This window comes from Lepidochelys kempii, chromosome 16, assembly GCF_965140265.1.
Source record: "Lepidochelys kempii isolate rLepKem1 chromosome 16, rLepKem1.hap2, whole genome shotgun sequence".
Taxonomy (NCBI): domain Eukaryota; kingdom Metazoa; phylum Chordata; order Testudines; family Cheloniidae; genus Lepidochelys; species Lepidochelys kempii.
The window spans coordinates 6,095,803-6,109,928 of NC_133271.1; the positions used below are offsets into that span (position 1 = coordinate 6,095,803).

The 14,126-nt window shown below is 59.2% G+C and overlaps 1 protein-coding gene across 4 annotated transcripts in view; it reads left to right on the forward strand.

Annotated features, from left to right (window-relative positions):
• Nucleotides 1-552: 552 nt before the first annotated feature.
• AJM1 (apical junction component 1 homolog) overlaps nt 553-14,126 on the forward strand; it is a 41,707-nt gene continuing 28,133 nt past the window's right edge. For 2 of the 4 annotated variants that reach the window (XR_012155211.1, XM_073313801.1), the window contains exon 1: nt 643-815. The gene's annotated coding sequence lies outside the window, so the exon portion shown is untranslated. The other 2 variants (XM_073313804.1, XM_073313803.1) reach the window with 2 other exon arrangements.

Here is a 14,126-nt window from a genome sequence, read left to right on the forward strand (position 1 = left end):
CTAGTGCCCAGCCAGACCTAAATCCCAGATACTTCCCTTATGCATCCAGAGAGAGCAAGGGGGAGAGGGAGAGGGAGCCATGGTCAAAGCATTCTAGGGGATGTAGACACATTGATTCTATTGCAATGGACAGAAGTGTCCCAGTCCCCAAAGGTTGCTCCCAAAGGCTCAGCTACACTGTAGCTCTCCCCTGCTGTCTGGCCTCCAGAAAAGGGGAGTGGGAGGGATGGGCTGTCAAAGGCCGGCCCTGAGGAAGGGCTCGGAGTAGGACACAGGGGGGCAGGCGAAAAGCAGCCCACTGCAACACCCTGCGAAAAGGGGGAGGCTCATCAGAAAAATCCTGCCGGGGGAAAACGCTGGGGCTGGGGCGTGACGGGGCGGGAGATCCCGCGGGCGGGGGGCGCCGCCATTGGAGGGGTTGATGGCGGAGCGAGGGAGCTGGGGTCATCCAGGGCCACTCCAGCTGCGACGCGCGTTGCTCAGCCCCGGACAGGCGCGGGGGACTCGCCGGGGGAGACGCGGGGGACTCGCCGGGGGAGACGCGGGGGACTCGGGCGCGGCCCCTTTAAGGCCGCTCCTGCCCGCTGGGGGCGATGAGGAGCCGCAGGGGCCGAGGAGCCAGGCGCAGCCTGACAGGTAGGCGGGGAGCCGGGCACGATCCTTGCCAGGCCGGCGCTTGCTGGAGCCGGCTGCAGCCCCGCGGCCTCGGGCTGGGGATGGAGCGGGCGCAGCGGCAGGAGGCGGAGGTACGGGGAGCCCCTGCCCTGGCTGCGCCGGGCGCATCTGCAGGGGGAGGAAGCTCCGGCCACCTGCGGGTATGTCCGGCCGGAGGGCACGAGGGGTCCGGGCTGGGGGCCGCAGGAACCGGGGGGGGTCCGGGCTGGGGGCCGCAGGAACCGGGGGAAGGGGGGTCCGGGCTGGGGGCCGCAGGAACCGGGGGGGGGTGTCCGGGCTGGGGGCCGCAGGAACCGGGGGAAGGGGGGTCCGGGCTGGGGGCCGCAGGAACCGGGGGGGGTCCGGGCTGGGGGCCGCAGGAACCGGGGGAAGGGGGGTCCGGGCTGGGGGCCGCAGGAACCGGGGGAAGGGGGGTCCGGGCTGGGGGCCGCAGGAACCGGGGGAAGGGGGGTCCGGGCTGGGGGCCGCAGGAACCGGGGGGGGGTGTCCGGGCTGGGGGCCGCAGGAACCGGGGGGGGGGTCCGGGCAGGGGGCCGCAGGAACCGGGGGGGGGGTCCGGGCAGGGGGCCGCAGGAACCGGGGGGGGTCCGGGCAGGGGGCTGCAGGAACCGGGGGGGGGGGGGTCCGGGCTGGGGGCCGCAGGAACCGGGGGGGGGGGTCCGGGCAGGGGGCCGCAGGAACCGGGAGGACACTGCTCAGTGCGGAGTTGGCCCTGCAGCCCAGGTGCGGGTGGGCCATGGTTGTGTCATCGCCGGGAATACAGGCTCCCGCAGACGGGTTAAGCTTGGCAGGAGGACCGGGCCCTGACTCCTGCGGCCAGGGGGAGACGATGGCAAATATTAGGGGGAGCCAAAAATGTATGTGTGTGAGAGAGATGCGGCTCATGCCTGTCCCCCTGAGTGCCCAGCCCCTGGACCTGGGGGCAGGTGGGGGCCACTTCCCAGAGGATGCTGCCAATAAATTAACGGGGCTTCTCTCCCCCTCTGCTTGGCAGCTTCCTGCCAGGGCTGCCCTGCCCCCAGCCTGCCCAGCCCGAGAGGAGCCTGCCCCAGTCACTGGCCATTTCCAGGGATGAGGATGGTTTATTATGTGGCCTGCAGCATGTCAGCTTAAATCCCAAGATAAGGCTGGGCCGAGCTGTGTGGCCCAGTCCTGCAATGGGATTCACGCAGCTGGACCCTTCACCCTCACGGATGGCATCAAAGGATGGGGGCCTGTACTTTGAAATGGACTCTCCCTGTTGCACTGAACAGCTCAGCTTTCCTGGCCCATGCGGGGCCAGGGGTCCCTGGGTTGGCCCAGCTGTGCCCGCAGAGGCTGCCTTTTTGGCTCAGGGGGCAGCTGGCGCCAGGGCATGTGGTTTTGTGTCTCTGAGGCATGGTGCCCTGGCATGGCTCAACAGGCAGCCGGGGGCTGGCACTGTGATGGCAGGAACGAAGGGCCAGTGGCCTTTCACGCTATCCCAGATTCACTCCACCCTACATGACAAGTTGAGGCAGGCCTGGGCCCCGGAGCTGTAGGGACGGGTGGCATCTGTGCTAAGGGAATGGACTTTCCCTTGCTACAAGCTGCCTGCGGTGTTACTTCTGTGGGGTCCCCTGGCCTGGGGTCTTTGAGTCTTCCTGGGCTGAGGGACAGATGGACTGGAGCTCACGGAGTGTAGGGGCAAGTGACACCCACAGCTCTTTGGGCAGGGAGGGGGCTGCGTGCCCAGTGCCATGTGAGGTTATGGGGTGACGGAGATGACTGGGGTGGTAACAAGCTACAGAAATGAATGGATTTAATTGCATGGAGGGGTCTAACAGGAGCTGTTCACAATCCCCCTGTCCCCTGTCACCACCTCTACCACCCTGTGCAGAGGGGTTTTCATCTCCTTCCTCTGCATCTTGGTGGAGCTGTGCGCCCCCCGCTCTTGTAAGGAGCTGTTTGCCTCCCATCTCTTGGATCTATACATCCACCCTTCCTGGGAGAAGTCAGTTCTCTAGTCACCCTCCCCACCTGCCTGCCGCACAGCCCCATGCCTGCCACATGCTCCTCCGGGTTAACAGACTCCGCTGCCCCATTCCTCAGACCCCAAGCTAACAGGCTGAGGGGGGTCGGGGGTGAGCATCCCGCCCCCTCTGCTCACCCTGCTGAAGGCCTGCCATGAGCTGCTGAGTCAGCAGGGTGAGGAGGGGCATGGTCCCTGTCTATGGCCACTGTCCTCTCACTAGAATGGGCCTCTGAGTCCCCATGTGCCTTGTGCACAATGCTGACCCCAAATGTGCTCATTGACTCTGGGCATCCCCTCCACTTTCCACCCCCCTCCCCAGGAAGGAAGCAGGAAAGTGCCAGAAATTCAATTAAGGGAGAACTCCTCCGAACTCTGATCAGTTTCATTGTGTCTCCTCCCTAATTGTGTGCAGGGAATGACGATCTCCCCCAGAGCCAGTGCCAGCATTCAATGGGGAGAGACAGGGTGAGCAGGGAAACCGAGTCATCTGGGGTATTATTTGCTGAACAGAACAAAATTCACCCCGTGTGGCTGTGAATGTGACAGTGACTTCTGAAGTCTGTGTTGAGGTATGCGTGGGGGGAGAGAAGGGCTTGGCACATGCTGGATGCCTGCCTATGTGTAGGGAGTGTGTGTTTGTCAGAGAGAGAGCAGACAGCGTATGTATGTGCGTGTCTGTGGGTGTGTGCGTTCATGGATGTGTGCTTATGTGCGTGTGTGTGTGTGGGGGGGAATGCACAGAGTGCGTGTGTGTCCCAGCATAGGGCATGTATGTGAGAGAGCTGGTGTGGGGGAGTGAGAGCACAGGGTTTGGGAGAGTGCATGCGGATGTCTGTGGGGTGACTGTGTAGGGGGTGGGGTGTGTAGGAAGTAGGGGTGAGTGCATGGGGTGTGTGCAGGGAGTGTGAGGGGGATGAGGCATGTGGAGATGGGGGCTCAATGCATGGGTGTGGGGGTGAGTGCAGGGAGGGGAACTATGGGGGGGTGAGTGCATGGGGCTGAGCATATAGACCATTGGCAGAGCTGGATGCTATGTCTCTCTGTCTCCACTGCTCTTAGGCCCATTTGGACTGTGAGGTTCTCTGCTCTCCGAGGGCAGGTCCCCAGAAGTAATGGGGTCCATGCCAGGTTCACATGGAGAGGGGGCTCCCTCGTGCCAGGGTAACGGGGTTGGTGCTGGGTCAGATGGAGAGGGGGCTCCCTGGGGGTGGGATACAGGGTCAGTGCTAGGTCAGATGGGGAGGGGGTTCTCTGGGGCCAGGTAGTGGGGTCAGTGCTGGGTCAGATGGGCATGAGGCCCCTGGGGGTGGGATCCAGGGTCTATGCTGGGTCAGAGAGAGAGGGGGCTGTGGGATCCGAGGTCGGTGCTGGGTGAGATAGGGAGGGGTCTCTCTGGGGATGGGATCTGGGGTTGGTGCTGGGTCAGATGGGGAGGGGGCTTCCTGGGGGTGGGATCTGGGGTCGGTGCTGGGTCAGACGGGGAGTGGACTCTCTGGGGGCGGGATCCGAGGTCGGTGCTGGTTCCAACTTGGAGGCGGTTCCCTGGGGCCAGCATAATGGGGTCTGTGCTGGTAAGACAGGGTGGGGGTTCTCTGGAGGTGGGATCCGGGGTCAGTGCTGGGTCAGATAGGGAGTGGGCTCTCTGGGGGCGGGATCCGGGGTCGGTGCTGGGTCAAACTTGCGGGCGGTTCCCTGGGGCCAGCATAATGGGGTCTGTGTTCTCATTGCCCCCACACTGCTCCCTCCACACCTCCTCGCTGCCCCCACCCCCACCCCTTCACTGCCCCTTCACTCCCCTCACTGCCCCCAATACCCCTCACTTCCCCCATAACTGCTCCTCACTCCCCCTCACTACTCCCACCCCACTCTCCCATTGCTCCCACCCCTCACTGCCCTCCCACCCCTGCCTCCTGACTGCCCTCACTGCTCCCCCCACACCCCCTTGCTACCCCCTGTCCCCACCCCCTCACTGCCCCCAATACCCCTCACAGCTCCCTCTGCCTCCACACCTCCTAACTGCTTCACATGTTCCCACTGACCCCCTGCCCACAGCCTCCTCACTGTTCCCCCACACCCCTCTCACTGCTCCCCCTGCCCCCACAATGCTCCCCCCAAGCCCCTTCACTGCTCCCCATGCCCCCACACCCCCTCACTGCTCCCCCCAACTCGCAGACATTGTGACATCCCACGGGCACACAGCTCACCCCCTGCATTCCTCCAGTGCTCCTCTTGCCCACTAATGCATGCACATCCTCACACCTCTGGTCTCCCACAGGCACAATCATACGATCATAGAATATCCGGGTTGGAAGGGACCTCAGGAGGTCATCTAGTGCTACCCCCTGCTCAAAACAGGACCAATCCCCATCTAAATCATCCCAGCCAGGGCTTTGTCAAGCCTGACCTTAGAAACCTCTAGGGAAGGAGATTCCACCACCTCCTTAGGTAACCCATTCCAGTGTTTCACCACCCTCCTAGTGAAAAAGTTTTTCCTAATATCCAACCTAAACCTCCCCCACTGCAACTTGAGACCTTTACTCCTTGTTCTGTCATCTGCTACCACTGAGAACAGTCTAGAGCCATCCTCTTTGGAACCCCCTTTCAGATAGTTGAAAGCAGCTATCAAATCCCCCCTCATTCTTCTCTTCCGCAGACTAAACAATCCCAGTTCCCTCAGCCTCTCCTCAGAAGTCATGTGTCAGTCCCCTAATCATTTTTGTTGCCCTCCGCTGGATGTTTTCCAATTTTTCCACATCCTTCTTGTAGTGTGGGGCCCAAAACTGGACACGGTACTCCAGATGAGGCCTCACCAATGTCGAATAGAGGGGAATGATCACATCCCTCGATCTGCTGGCAATGCCCCTACTTATACAGCCCAAAATGCCATTGGCCTTCTTGGCAACAAGGGCACACTGTTGACTCATGTCCAGCTTCTCGTCCACTGTGACCCCAAGGTCCTTTTCTGCAGAACTGCTGCCTAGCCATTCGGTCCCTAGTCTGGAGCAGTGCATGGGGTTCTTCCGTCCTAAGTGCAGGACTCTGCACTTGTCCTTGTTGAAGCTCATCAGATTTCTTTTGGCCAAATCCTCTAATTTGTCTAGGGCCCTCTGTATCCTATCCCTACCCTCCAGTGTATCTACCTCTCCTCCCAGTTTAGTGTCCTCTGCAAACTTGCTGAGGGTGCAATCCACACCATCCTTCAGATCATTTATGAAGATATTGGACAAAACCGGCCCCAGGCCCAACCCTTGGGGCACTCCACTTGATATCGGCTGCCAACTAGACATGGAGTCATTGATCACTTCCCGGTTGAGCCCGACGATCTAGCCAGCTTTCTATCCACCTTATAGTCCAACCCTACCTGCCCTAGGCTTGGCAGGTACTAAATTGACTGGTCAAATAATGTCACTTGACGGCCTATTATTTGTCCATGGTCAAACATTATCCGATGTCCTAGGACGAATCCAAAGGAATGGCCTGATGCTGCAGGCAATAGCCTCCGACTCTGATCACACTGGGTATGGTTCTTTTGGGCTCTGCAGCTTCCTTAGTCTTGTTTTGCTTGTTCTGAGTTACAATCACTCCAGAAGTAATTTGTTCCTTTGTAATGAGGTGGAAGGACCTGTCTATGGCTAGGCCTGTAAGAGCCCAGAGTGTCTTGCTCTTTCTGGTTACTGTTCTAAGAAATTAGCACTTTAAAATCTGTGACCGTTTATCACGTGATTTGACAGGTCAATTGACCAATTCTTTTTGGATTGATCAAATGCCCAGCCCTAATCTGCCCCTCAAACTGCCAGCCCACCCCGGCACTCCCATAACACTAGCCCCTGCCCTACCAACCTCCTTGTAACACAAGCCCCCGGCCTGCCTCTGCCCTGCCAACCCTTTCCCCCGCCCCATAACACTAGTCTGGGGCTCTGCCTGCCCCTGCCTTACCAACCTCCTCGTAACACTAGTCCCCGGCCTGCCCCTGCCCTACCAACCGCCCCCCCTGCGCCCTGTAACACTAGCCCTGCCCTGCCCCTGCTGTGCCCACTCCTTCCACCATAACACAAGCCTCTGGCCTGCCCCTGCCCTGCCACCCCCAGTAACACTAGCCCTTGCCCTGTTCCTGCCCTGCCAAGCACTCCCCCCCCACATAACACTACTCCCCAGCCTGCCCTGACAACCCCCAGTAACACTAGCCCCTGGCCTGTCCCTGCACTGCCAACCCCCCTGCATCCCATAACATGAGCCAGAAGGTGAGTGGGCTGTGGTGGTTTTCAGCAAAGGGCACAGTGGCCGTGCTGGTGGGCTGGGCTCCTCGGGCCACTTTGCCCTCCCTGTGGGTGAGATGCATTCAAGTACTGCAGGATGGGACTGCTATAATTAAAGCGCCGCTCCCAGGGCTCGCTAGCCTTTGCTTTTGTGTCGGAGCAGGTGGAATCACCTGGCCCATTTCCCACGGGAAGGTGGGCCAGCTCGAGTCAGGGGGCAGGTTGGAGCTCGTGTTATGGAGAGTGCTGAGGTTGGCAGGTTGAGGGTTGTGCTATGGGGTCCTGCGGGCAGAGTGACCAGACAGCAAGTGTGAAAAATTGGGACGGGGTGGGGGACAATAGGCACCTATATAAGACAAAGCCCCGAATATCGGGACTGTCCCTGTAAAATTGGGACGTCTGGTCACCCTAGATGCTGGGGGGTTGGCAGGTCGGGGGCAGGTTGGGGGTTCTGCTGTGGGGTGCTGTGAGGTGGGCAGGTTGGGAGTTGTTCTGGGGAGTGCTGTGGGGTTGTGCTAGGGGGTGCTGGGGGGTTGGCATGTTGGGGGTTGTACTGGGGGGTTGGGAGGTCAGGGGAAGGTTGGGGGTTGTGCTGCGCGGTGCGGGGGTGGTTGGCAGGTTGGGGGCAGGTTGGGGGTTGTGCTGTGAGGTGCTGGGGGGGTTGGCAGGTTGGGGGTTGTGCTGTGGGGTGCAGGGGGGGTTGGCAGGTTGGGGGCAGGTTGGGGGTTGTGCTGTGAGGTGCTGGGGGGGTTGGCAGGTTGGGGGCAGGTTGGGGGTTGTGCTGTGAGGTGCTGGGGGATTGGCAGGTTGGGGGCAGGTTGGGGGTTGTGCTGTGAGGTGCTGGGGGATTGGCAGGTTGGGGGTTGTGCTGTGAGGTGCGGGGGGGGTTGGCAGGTTGGGGGCAGGTTGGGGGTTGTGCTGTGAGGTGCTGGGGGATTGGCAGGTTGGGGGCAGGTTGGGGGTTGTGCTGTGAGGTGCTGGGGGATTGGCAGGTTGGGGGTTGTGCTGTGAGGTGCGGGGGGGGTTGGCAGGTTGGGGGAAGGTGGGGGGGTTGTGCTGTGAGGTGCTGGGGGGGTTGGCAGGTTGGGGGCAGGTTGGGGGTTGTGCTGTGAGGTGCTGGGGGGGTTGGCAGGTTAGGGGCCGGTTGGGGGTTGTGCTGTGGGGTGCTGGGGGGTGGGCAGGTTGGGGGTTGTGCTGGGGGGTGGGCAGGTTGGGGGAAGGTGGGGGGGTTGTGCTGTGAGGTGCGGGGGGGTTGGCAGGTTGGAGGCAGGTTGGGGGTTGTGCTGCGGGTGCGGGGGGGTTGGCAGGTTGGGGGCAGGTCGGGTGCAGGTTGGGGGTTGTGCTGTGAGGTGCGGGGGGGGGGGGGGGTTGGCAGGTTGGGGGCAGGTTGAGGGTTTTGCTGGGAGTGCGGGGAATGGGCAGGTCTGAGGCAGGTTGGGGGCCAGTATTGTGGGGTGTAGCCTGTGCTGAAGTGATACCCGTTGTGGAAGAAAACACAGTCTTCCCGCTGAGTTTGTTAGCAACAGGTCAGAGACAATTTATTCTCAAGCAATTGCAGGTGGAGACCACAGTTGGGCAGAGTTTCCCCTGCCCTCATGTAATCTCCAAGGTACAAGCATTTTCAGTCGAGTATTTACACATTCATTACACACACAGACACAATAACAGCTGTGTCCTATTTTACATTTTCTTCCCATTGTCGTAGTCAGCACTGCATTCCAGTCTTATCTTAAAGCAAGGTCCCTAGTGATTTTCCCATCCGCCTCGCACAAACCCCGCTTCTACAAATCTCGCGTTACTAAGGTTGGAGTCAGCTTGTCTCTTGCTCTGTCTCTGAACCAAACGACATGACTGCACACAAACCCTCTTTTCCCCTTCACACTTCCACACCGTCTGAAGCTCACGGCCAGCTCCCAGTCACACCCATGTGGCTTCCCCCCCCCCCCCATGCTCTCGTTCTCCCTCTCATGCCCTCCCACAGTCCCCTGTCACTCCTACCTCCTGCTGCTCAAGCTCACTCTGAGCCAAGCCCTTCTCCACAGCCCAGGTGCTGCCAGGGGAAGCCGTGCCACGCCTGCCCTGGAACTCTTTCACTCCCGGGCTGGGGTCACCCTGCTGCCAGGGGCTTTCTACAAAGATGCAGGGTAGGAATAAATGTTTCAGGTTTTTGTCTGGCCTAGAAGGCAGGAGGGAGCTGGTGGGAGCCTTTGGGGTGCTGGGGGCCATTTCTGGCACCAGGGAGCCCTTTGGGCTGCTGGAGGAGGCTCTGAGCTAGGTGCCCGCGTTTTGTTCTGAGCAGCTTTGAGCACAGTGCGCCCCTCCCCCTGTGCAATGGGGTTAGCGACGCACCGGGCTGCAGGATGGCAGGTTCAGAGTGCCCCAGCTGGCATCTGTGCTTCCCTTTGCCTGCACCCCCCACTCAAGATGGGAAGTGTCAAGCTGTTGCTGTGCTCATAGCAATCGCAGCCAAGCCTTTGCCAGCCAGACTCTGGGTCACTCGAGCTCCTGGCCACGGCAGGGAAAGTTCCCTGCTGGCCTCTGTATGGTGAGGGCATAATGAGCTCCATCCCTCTTCTCCCACATGGGCACCCAGGGCGGACTGGGCCTGGCACCACACCTGGGTGACCTCGCTGAGCAGCTGAGTTTATCAATCATTTTCATGGGGCCTGGCAGGCTTGGGGATGAGCCACAGAGCCTGCCCCTACCAGTGCCCACTGCCCGGGCAGGCTGGTGAGAGAAATTCTGTTCAGGGGCCTGGTGCCCTGGGTCAGCAGATCCCAGTCCAGCACTCAGGCATCTGCCCAACCTAAGCCCCAAACCATGGGCAGGTTTAGCACAGCTCCCAGTCCTGTCCCCGGGGCAGTGGTATGAGCTGCTGCTTGCGTGGGGGGCACACCTGTGGCCCTGCCCATGCCATCCCCATTGCTCAGTGAATACAGAGGCTCCTCCCAGGGCCAGATTGACACAGGGGCTTTAGGGGCTGCAGCCCTGGGCTAAGGGGAGCCCTGGCGCAACAGGGCTCAGGTAGGCTGCCTGCCTGCCATGGCCCCATGCCGCTCCCGGAAGCAGCCGGCTGTTGGCATGCCTCTGCAGCCCCTGAAGGGAGGTGGGGGCGGAGAGAAGGCAGCTCCGTGCGCTGCCCCCACCCCCAGCACCGTCCCCGCAGCTCCCATTGGCCAGAAACTGCCAATGGGAGCTGTGGGGGTGGCGTTTGAGGGTGTGGGCAGCACACGGAGACACACTGTCCCCCTGCCCCCAGGGGCGCACAGAGACGTGCCAGCAGCCATCCGCTTCTGTGAGCAGTGTGGGGCCACGGCAGGCAGGCAGCCTGCCTGAGCCCTGCTGTGCTGCCGGCCGGAGCCTGCACCTCACACCCCCTCCTGCACCCCAACCCCCTGCCCCAGGTCAGAATCCCCTCCTGCACCCCAACACTCTGCCCCAGGCTGGAGCCCCCTCCTGCACCCAACCTCCCTCCCAGAAAGAAACTAATATAACAGCTGTTCTAAGGTAAGCAGTAGGCTATTTGAATTAACTATATTCTACATGTTTTAAGGCTGAAATATAACCGCAGAACATCTTTATGACAATTAAAAGTCAAGTTTAAGTATAGCGTTAATAGCCTCAATGCCATAATTGTGATAATTTTGTTTTAAATTAGGAAAAAGACATATACAGGGGCCCCCCAAAATCTACTAGCCCTGGGCCCACAGGAGAGTTAATCCAGCTCTGCCTCCCCCCACATCAATGCGGCACTTGTGAGCAACATTAACCCCCCTCGCAGTGCCCCGGCTCTCCCCCGCACACACTGCTCCTCCGGAGAGACATAGCGCAGCGAAACCATGGCAACTGTGTGCTCCCGCGGGGATGCCAGCACCATGAGCTCAGCACCTGCTCCTCAGAGGACCCCAGGCCCCGGCTGGGCTGGGTGCCGCTCACTGGCCTTCACCAGGCAGCTGGGTTTCAGTCTCGCGCTGCTCAGCCCCTGGGCAGGGGAGCTCAGGGCATCACAGCAGAGGTGCTGCTGCGTGGGGGAGGGTTGCTCTTAACTCCATCCAGGCCCCGGGGCTGAGCAAGCGGGGTGATCTGTAGGGGCCTTTGGCACCCGTACCTGGAGACAGCGGGCAGGGGCTGAGTCAGGGGCACTCGCTGGCCTGGGGTGCTGAGGGGCTGTGCCACGTGCCCTGACTCCACCACTCATCAGCCCTCTCTCAGGTGTGTTGTATGAGGGCAAGTACTCTTGTGTAGGTGTGTTGTATGAGGGCAAGCTCTCACCACTTTCCCAGGCCTCTGGAGCAGAGGCTCTGACTCCTGGAGTACTGTGTCCAGTTTTGGGCCCCACACTACAAGAAGGATGTGGATAAATTGGAGAGAGTCCAGTGGAGGGCAACAAAAATGATTAGGGGTCTAGAACACATGACTTATGAGGAGAGGCTGAGGGAGCTGGGATTGTTTAGTCTGCGGAAGAGAAGACTGAGGGGGGATTTGATAGCTGCTTTCAACTACCTGAAAGGGGGTTCCAAAGAGGATGGCTCTGGACTGTTCTCAATGGTAGCAGATGACAGAACGAGGAGTAATGGTCTCAAGTTGCAGTGGGGGAGGTTTAGATTGGATATTAGGAAAAACTTTTTCACTAAGAGGGTGGTGAAACACTGGAATGCGTTACCTAGGGAGGTGGTAGAATCTCCTTCCTTAGAGGTTTTTAAGGTCAGGCTTGACAAAGCCCTGGCTGGGATGATTTAACTGGGAATTGGTCCTGCTTCGAGCAGGGGGTTGGACTAGATGACCTTCTGGGGTCCCTTCCAACCCTGATATTCTATGATTCTATGATTCTAAGTGCTAGTCTCCACAACTAGCCACCGACCAATTCTCCTCACTAGGCAGAGTCAACCTTGTTAGCGTGTGTTAGACTTCCAGGGAAAGCTCACGTGAGATGATGGTGATTCTGTCGCTGGCATTCCCCTCAGGGAGATGCTGTCTTTCATAAGATCAAGGACCGGTCACCAGAAAACTCCTTCTGGCACTTCTCCCAGCAATCTTCCAAATTCCAGCTCACTTAGCTGCCCTCTTCATAAAGTTCCCCTGCACTTCCAGTTTGACAACTGCTTAGAATGCACCATAGCACAGGTGGGAAACAGCTATGGTGTTCTGCCCCAGAGGTGGCTGCCTGCTAGTGCTGGCTGACATGACAGCTGATATAGTTTGCATAGGTATATAGGTATAGTTTGCAAAGCAATCTGGGAGGTGCAGGAAGGAAAGATTTTTGTCAATGGGAACTATTTTCCTCAGCAGCGTCACCGCCAGTCTTAATTTGTGCCGAGGCCTGGCAGTTCAGAGCCCTGGACCCTCTGGGCTGGCTCCTCTTTCATCACAAATGAAGCACTAGTCACCACGGAGAGATCCAGCATAGATATGGCAGGAAGGGCAAAGGGGTGCAAACAGCAGATCTCTTGAAGCCAGTCACAGCCCAGAGATGGGAGGAGAGGGCCAGTATCTTAATTCACTCCCTGGGAAAGGAAGAAGGGGGTGTCTAGTGTCTAGCCTCAGCTCTGACCCCACCCCAGGGAAGCCATGCTGTAGTGATTTGCCCCCATCTGGAAAGGTCTTTGACAACCCACCATGAGACGCTAGCCAGGATAAGAACCTGGGCTTTCCAACACCAAAGGCACAAGCCGCTGCCCCTTCAGAGGCTGGGGAAATTCCTCTCACGGTGACCAAGTAGTAGGCTGATATCTTCTATGCTGGCTGTGGCCCCGAGAGGGGGACATGCTCTCACCCCTTTCCCAGGCCTCTGGAGCAGAGGCTCTGACTCCTGGCAGGACCGTGGCCATGTCACTTTGACCTGCTTGGTCCTCTCTCCGCTCAGGGGTGTAAAGTACCACAAGACCTCACTGTGTCTGTGCGGAGCTCCCCAGGGAGATGCTGTGTGGACCCGCGCAGAGGAGGGACCCCAGGGCTGAAGGGGGCTGGTGCTGGGCTCAGCAGGGCGGCGCACGGAAGGCCCAGCTCCTGCCCTCAGGAGGCCGAGCAGTAACTTCCTGGATTCATTTGATGTGTTTTATGTTCCAGCCCCAGAACGGATCCCAGCATGGAGCTGACACAGCAGCCTGTGCCAGCTTTGCCCATCCAAATACACACCACTGGCATCAGACCAGGTAGGAACAAAAATGCTGTCCCAAACTCACTTCCTGCTCCAGAAACCTTCCCAGCCTCAGGCATCCGAGGCGAGTTTTGATTTCTTTAGTCCCCCTGGTCCCAGACCTTCCTGCCCCCCCCCCCCCATAATAATGGGGAGGGCAGGACTGAACGTATGGTTTAAACCTTCACCATGGCTTCAGACCAGATATGTTCTCTGGAGTCTAACATAAGTTGGCTTCCTGCCTCTGCCCCTCCCACTGGTCTGGTGTTACAAACCATGGCCATCTGCCCACAGCACCACCGTCTGCAGTGGGGTCAAACCTGAGCCCTTCAGCATCCAAAGCACCAGCCTCTGACCCGTGAGCTGAGCGAGAGCTAGCTGTAAGGGGCAGGCTGTGGGCAGTAGTTGCAGGGGCCAGTCACGAGAGCAAAGCATACGCCCACAGTATACCAGTGTATGGTGCGTGTGACCCTGCTCCCCAGAGGGAGCAGAGCTCCCAGCTGCATTGGGACCCCTGCTGATTTCCTAGAAGCCCTAGTGCATCCTCAGGGACAAGATTTTAGACACTGTGTGCAAAGTACCACTGCCACCCTTGAGCCATGCTGTGTGCACAGGCCCAGAGGGGGTCTGCACATGTAGAAATGCTGCCATTCGTGCAAAACACATGGACGCAGGCATGTAACTGTGTGTGCAAACTGCACAGCTGGGTGTGCAAAGCAGGTGACTGCTTGAGCAAAATCTGCAGTCCTGCACCCCTGTTTTGCACACATAACCACATATTTGCACATGCATTCCCCATTCAGGCTCCTGAGTCTTAAAATCTGGCCCCAGGGATGTGTGGAGAGAGATTCCCCGTGGCAGGAGAGAACTCTAGCAGGAGAGCGTTTGAGTCCAGTGATATCCCTGCCAAAAACAACCGTGCGGAAATAAAACTCTTGTGAGTGAGTGCCAAGCTCTCATCCTGTCTGGTTCAGGGACCTCCATTGTAATGGAAGGTTTCTATGCACATGGTGTCTGGGACAGTGGTTCTCAATCAGGGGTATGTGTACCCCCGAAGGTACTCAGA